Genomic DNA, 7,739 nt, shown 5'->3' with positions numbered 1-7,739 from the left:
TGTTGTTCCTCAGTTGTTGTGTTTTGAGCACAAGTAACACTGTACTAAATACCTTTATGACAATTGCACTCACCAACCTCCGGAATAACAGTAGCAACTGAAGTAAGTATTGAAGGAGTTTAATCATTACCAGTTAGCCAAACAATTTCTCCAGTCCGTGAAAAAATAGTAACCAAATCCCAGTGAAGAAAGAGAAAAGGAAGAGAGGATAGCAAGAATAGACAGTTATGCAAATCTACTATCCAGTGTATATTCTAGGGGTAACAAGAGTGTAAAGGGAACTAGAGCAGAGATAGACACATAGAGAGTACTCTGGGTCAGATTTCTTCCCCAAAGTAATTCACAAATTCAGAAAGGCAAAGAAGAAAGAAGTGTATGACAAGATTAAAAAAAAAAAAAAAAAGAAAGAAAGAAAAAAAAAAGAGAGAGATAGAGAGAGAAAAGGGAGAAGATAAGAAGAAGAGTTGTAATTAAAGAGCAGTGCAAGGAACTTCCCAAATGTGTATCAGTGAATTAAAAAAAAAAAAAAAAAAAAAGGAAAAAGGAAAAAGGAAAAAAATAAATAAATAAAAAACCCTGTTTGGTGGTATGGGGTATCCTGCTAGTAGCTGGTCCCAGGCATTGCTTATGGTTGGGGGGCGGCGGGAAGGATGTATGCTTGAAAATTAAAAGGAAGAAAAAAGAATTTTTTCCCCTACTCTAATTCTTAACCCAAATTAAGTTATAGACACATCCTTGGTATGACCGTTATGGCCCCTTATTGGCTGGCCTGCTAAAGGCAGAAAATCCTATTGTTTACACGAGATGTGTCCGGAGCTCAAAGGCTAGCCGCTTCTCAATCCGCCATCTTTCGGGAAACCCCGCCCTCCAGACTTTTTTAAAGGATTTCTCAAAAATGAAAACTAGCTCCAAGTCCTTTGATCCAATGAGAGCTATACTCAAGAAGTCTTTGGATCCACCCTCAGGGTCGCGGTGGACCCTGGCGACTCCCAAGAGGCAGCCCCCGAGCTAAAGTGCTCTCTCCGTGTCCTCTGCCCGCCGCGCTCTGCAACCGGCGGAGGAGCCGCCTTCCCGGGCGGGCGGAGGACAATGCCCGGCGCACTCGCCTTGCCTGGCGCCGCCTGGGAATTCTGGCACCCCGCTAGTCCGTGTCACCTTTGCTCTAATTGTTAACCCAAATTAAACTGTAATCACTTCTTTGGTGCCCCCCCCTTATTGACTGGCCTGCTAAAGGCAGAAAATCCTACCGTTGCCGACGATGCTATCAGAGCACTCGCTGTTAGCGATTTCTCAGGCCGCCATCTTCCCCCAGTTTTTCTTTTTTAAGAAAACAGAACACTCTGGGCAACTGGGGTTCCAGAACACATTGGTGGGGTTATTTGTCCAGGGAAGTCTGGTTGGCACCCCACTAGGGAAAGAGAGAGACAGGCTGGGAGTGTGAATCGACCTGTCAGCAACGCCCATGTTCAGCAGCGAAGCAATTACAGAAGCCAGATCTTTCACCTTCTGCATCCCATAATGACCCTGGGTCCATTCTCCCAGAGGGATAAAGATAGGAAAGCTATCAGAGGAGGGGATGGGATGTGGATACTTGGAGATGTATGATAATTCGAAAATGGGAAGAAAAAAAAAAAGAAAACAGAACAAAAGTAGATACCGAGATTGCCAAAGAATCTTGAGAAAAAAGAACAGAACTGGAGGTATCACATTCCCAGATCTCAAACTATACTATAGGACCATTATAATCAAAACTGCTTGGTACTGGATCATAAATAGACATAGTGACCCGTACAATAAAGTTGAGAGACCAGAAACAAGCCCCTATACCTACAGACATCTAATTTTTTTATAAGGAGGCCCACACTATTAAATAGAGAAAGGAGAGTCTCTTCAACAAATGGTATTGGGAAAACTGGGCTGAAACATGAATAAGGATGAAACTGAACCACTAAATTTCACCAGAGACAAAAGTAAACTCCATATGGATCAAGGAGTTGGGATATTTGACCAGAAACTCAAATACTAAGAGGAAAATATTGGCATAATTATCTTCCATCTAAGTTTTATAGGTATCTTCTATGACACAAGTCCAAATGCAAGGAAGACAAAAACAAAAATAAACCAATGGGGCTACATTGAATTAAAAAGCTTCTGCACAGGAGTCGGGCTGTAGCGCAGCGGGTTAAGTGCAGGTGGCGCAAAGCACAAGGACCAGCATAAGGATCCCGGGGTTTGAACCCCGGCTCCCCACCTGCAGAGGAGTCTTCACAAGTGGTGAAGCAGGTCTGCAGGTGTCTATCTTTCTCTCCTCCTCTCTGTCTTCCCCTCCTCTCTCCATTTCTCTCTGTCCTATCCAACAACGACGACAACAACAATAATAACTACAACAATAAAACAACAAGGGCAACAAAAGGGAATAAATAAATAAAATAAAATATTTAAAAAAATAAATTCTTAAAAAAAATAAAAAAACAAATTAAAAATATATAAAATGTAAATAAAAAATAAAAACAAAAAAATAAAGAAAAAAAAACTTCTGCACAGCAAAAGAAACTACCACTCAAACAGAATGGGAAAATATCTTTACATGCCATACATCAGACAAAATGGCTAAGAATCAAAATAATAACAACTAATAAACAAAGGGCCCCATCCAAAAAGGAGCCATTGAACAAACTATTCACCAAAGAAGAGAGCCAAAAGCCCAACAGACATGTAAAAAATTCCCCAAGGCATTGATTGTCAGAGAAATGCAAATAAAGACAATGAGATACCACTTTACTCTTCTGAGAATATTATACATCAGAAAAACAGTTACCGCAAATACTGGAGAGGTTACAGGAGTAAAAGAACCCTCCTACACTGTTGGTGAGATTCTAAATTGGTTGAACTCCTGTGGATCTATTGAAAACTTTCTGGGAAACTCTCAGAAGGCTAAAAATGAGCCTAGTCTATGACTCAGCAATTCCTCCCCTGTAGATATATCCTAAAAGTGAAATGCATTCACCTAAAAAGATTTGTGTAGTGTGGTCCAGGAGGTGGTGGAGTGAATAAAGCATAGGACCCTCAAGAGGTTCCCAGTTCAGTCCTTGGTAGCATATGTACCAGAATGATGTCTGGTTCTCTCTCTCTCTCTCTCTCTCTCTCTCTCTCTCTCTCTCTCTCTTCCTCTTACCTTTTTCATTAATAAATAAATAAAATCCTTTTTTAAAAAATTGTGGGTATACCTATGCTTATAGCAGCAAAATTTGTAATAGCTAAAACCTGAAAGCAACCTAGATGTCCAAAGACAGATGAGTGACTGATAAAGTTGTGGTATATATGCACAATGGAATATTACTCAGCTATTAAGAATGACGAAGTCACTTTCTTCACCTCATCTTGGATGAAGCTTGAGGGAATCATGTTAGTTGAGATAAGTCAGAAAGAGAAGGATGTATATGGGATGATCTCACTCATGAGCAGAAATTGAGAAATAAGAACAGAGAGGCAGAATGCAAAGTAGAATTTGTGTGGGTTTAGTATATTACAGCAAAGTAAAGGACTCTGAGAGTAGGGTAGGTCTTTCAGGTCCTGGTGCATAAAGGTGAAAGAGGACCTATGCTTGGGATATGAGTATTTTGTAGAAAAATTGAGAAATCTTATACAAATCTTATATTGTCTACTGTAAACCATTAATCACCCCAATAAAAAATGCAAAAATATTTTGGATTACTATTTAAAGATTCTAAAGACTTAGTATGCTAAGATAAACCTGTTATTTATACTGGATATTAGTCTAAACATTATATAATGTTGATAAAATTAAAAACTCAGATTCACACCAGGAAGTATCACAGAAACTATTACTTTAGGTTTGTATTACTTTCTGGGTTTTGTACATTTTGGTAAATCTGATATTCAGCACTACAGTTAACTGTTATGTTAAGAGTTTTCTTCTTACACAGAATGAGATCTGGGGTATACTTTGCACTCTGAAAAGGCATGATGCATGTCACAGTCTGCAAAATAAGCATATCAAACAAAATCACATGATTGTGAACATGTGTGTACCTGTGCATGCACCCTGATCCATAAAGAGAAAATAAGTACAAATATTTATAGTTACACACATGCAGGTTCATATAACTAAAGATAATTTCTGGAACTTGTTAATGTATTTTTAATATTCATTTAATGTGAGAAAACGATTTTTTACAGAGATCCTTTTGGTTGCAGCCACAGCTCTTGAATATGTAGTGTTAGAGAGTAAATGAGGGACCTATACTTGCAAATCTCACACTTTTCATGCTGAGTCACCTTCAAGACCTGCATGACAAAGGTAAAATGTGAAACCACACAGCATTGGCTAAAGTGAAAAAGAACAGCCACTATGATCAGTGCCCATGCATGTAACATTCATGGAAGTGTATGAAACATAGTACTGTGAAAATTTTGCAATAAAATTTTTCCTATTTTTGATGCAGTACATATTATTTCACCAGACGAATAAATAGAGTATGTTCTTCAAATTTTATTTTATCTCAGAAATTCAAAAATTCCAGAATTTTCAGTGATGAATCAGAACTCTGCTTCCCACCACTCCCCCTCAAATGTATGTAAAGCACAGGAGAAATACAAGAAGAAATCATGTATCAGGGAGCTGGGTGGTAGCGCAGCGGGTTAAGCGCAGGTGGCCTTAAGCACAAGGACCAGTGGAAGGATCCCAGTTCGACCCCCCCGGCTCCCTACCTGCAGGGGAGTCACTTCACAGGTGGTGAAGCAGGTCTGCAGGTGTCTATCTTTTTCTCCCCCTCTCTGTCTTCCCCTCCTCTCTCCATTTCTCTCTGTCCTATACAACAACAATGACAGCAATAATAACTACAACAATAAAACAACAAAGGCAACAAAAGGAATAAATAAATAAATAAATATAAAAAAAGAAATCAGATATCAATTGTAATGAGAGCTATACAATAATGTATAAAGTATTTTAAATTCCATTTAATAAAGCATCTGGACATGATACATTGTTTAAAATGGTTTTGTCAGATGAATGAGTACATGTTATGCACCAAATCCAAAATGTGTAGAAGGAATTTCAAAGAGCCTCCTAAATCTTGTGAGACTTAAAGAAATATGTTCTCAGGAGATGCATAAGAATTAAGTACTAAAAAAAAATATGTAAAGGTAATGCTATTAATTAAAAAAAAGAAGTAAGTACTATTGATAATGTCCCTATATTAATCATAATAATGAGTTTTCTAAGGCAGTGTTTCTCCCCCTGATAGACACAATGACACCTTGTCAACTATCTGTGTTCAGTACAAAAACATGGAGGCTAAGGAGATCAATCCTAGTTTACAGCTTTCTCATCATCTAATTTAAGCTAAGGACAGATTTTGGATTGCCCAAGGAGAACATTTTCAAAGTTTAGCATGCATAAGACTTGCATGAATTTATTATGAAAGTGGTATTTCTAAAGCTTTGATCCCAAAGTCTCTGATGGGTGGTTTAGGTCTGGGCCCCTAAATCATTTCTCCTAATAGAACTGTTCCTGTTAATGCTTGATAAACACAGATTTATAGGAACAGAATGACTGTGTATCCTTATTTCTCAAGTGTCAGCTTTTGACAATAAATGTTCACTGGAGACCTTGAAATCCTATTCAGTGGCAATAAGCAAGAGTGTTGATATCCCATTTTTGTGATTGAGAATAAATGTGCATGTTTCAAAATTAAACAGCAGAGATTTGAATTGACAATTTAAAAATATATTTAGGAACTAACAAGAACATTTGGTTGAACAGGAACTCCACAATTTTAAGTGAAAACTTTCATTAGAAAATGTATTTTTTGTTTATCACTAGACAAAAACACAAGGATATAGAGGTCCCATGATTCTGCATCATAAAGTATGGCTACAATATTTTATTCTTTTTTTTTCAATTTTATTATTGGATAGAAACAGAAATTGAGAGGGGAGAGGGAGAGAGACAGAGAGACATCTGTAGCCCTGCTTCACCACTGTGAAGCTTTCCTCCTGCAAGTGGGGGCCAGTGGCTTGAACCCAGGTCCTTGTGCACTGTAGTGTGTGCACTTAACCAGCTGCACCACCACCTGGCCCCCAATATTTTCTATCTTAAAAAGTTTACAAGCAGGGACAGGGTGGTGGTGCACCTGGTTGAATGCATGTATTACAATGTGCGAGGACCCGGGTTTGAGCCCCCTGTCCCCACCTGCAGGGGGAAAGCTTCATGAGTGGTGAAGCAGGGCTGCAGGTGTTTCTTCGTCTCTCTCCCTCTCTATCACCCCCCTTCTCTCTTGATTTCTGGCTGTCTCTATCCAATAAATAAATATAATAGAAAATTTTTAAAAAGAATTTATTTTAAAAAAGTTTACAATTGGGTTGCATTGGATAGACCTTCTTGTGGTGCATCCCGTGAGTACCCATTCATTGGGGAAACTGACGATCTTTCCTAGCCGACTGAATCCACATGGATCCCAGTCACTTTCAAAGCCAGCAACAAGCAGCTCCTGACAGCTTTCAACCTGATGCTGTTGACTGGCTATGGAAGAAGGGCAAACTCTAGAAGAAGACAACAAGTAAATGACAATTATTTACTATGGTCACAAAATGAAAAAAATAAGTAATAGAGACTGTATAAAAGGTTAACTATAATTTAAGTGTACACATTCATATTTTAATCAAATTGATTAAATTCATATAATTTTAAAGTTCAGCTGACTTGTGGAAGAATACATATATGTATATATTCATATACATATGTATTAAATGAAAGTATTTTATCATAAACTGGTACTCTTAAAAATATTTAAATGGTGGTACTAATGACGTATTCAAATTGTTTTAAAGTTTATCAGATGACCAAAAGCATAAAAACACATATTTTATAACAGATTTTGAAAGAAATGGATATATTCACATCTGTATACAAGTGTTTTTTATATGTATACATCAAGTTGATTCAGAAAATATCAAATGGTCATAGTACAAGTTAAGAAAGAGCATTTTTGACCTCTCAAATTTATCTGGCCTTCTTGGAGATCCTTGCTATTGACCCTAAGCACCCTAGGGGTATTGAGATCTGTATTGACATTGTTTTTTCCGCCCAGCCTCTATTGACACCAAACAACTTAGCTACTGGTGGTCTCTCAGGGTCAAAGTCTAAGGAAGGATCAATATAAACTGCAAACAATCTCATGATGTTTTGACAGAGAATTCACAAGGTGGAGAAAAATAGACTGTGCATCTCAAACGCTGTCTTCTGTGGTAATAATCATTGCCAAAAGAAGGAAGGAAGGAAGGAAGGAAGGAAGGAAGGAAGGAAGGAAGGAAGGAAGGAAGGAAGGAAGGAAGACAAAATAAAACAATGCCAACAAAATATTAATAGTTGAGATGAGGAAACCATCACTATTCAGCCACAGGACTAAGAGCAGGTCTAAAGAAAATTCTGGTGCAATTGCATTTCCACTTTACCCTCCCCAGCTTTAAGTTACAATAAACTAAAAGAATTGTAAATATTTAATGTGCACAATATGGTGTTTTATGTAATGATTGCCAGACCCTAGCTAATCAACATTTCCATCATCTTCTTTTTTTCTTCTTCTTTTTTTTTAATTTATAAAAAAGGAATCCATCATCTTTCATAGTTAAACTTTATTTGCAGCAAAAATTCTGAAGCTAGAGAAGTTTTAGAGAAAAAGAAAGCCAAGCACACTGTTGGTGAAATTTAATTG

The sequence above is a fragment of the Erinaceus europaeus genome, chromosome 5, assembly GCF_950295315.1.
Source record: "Erinaceus europaeus chromosome 5, mEriEur2.1, whole genome shotgun sequence".
Taxonomy (NCBI): domain Eukaryota; kingdom Metazoa; phylum Chordata; class Mammalia; order Eulipotyphla; family Erinaceidae; genus Erinaceus; species Erinaceus europaeus.
The sequence above is the reverse complement of the archived record's forward strand: the minus strand, read 5'-3'. Positions refer to the sequence as shown.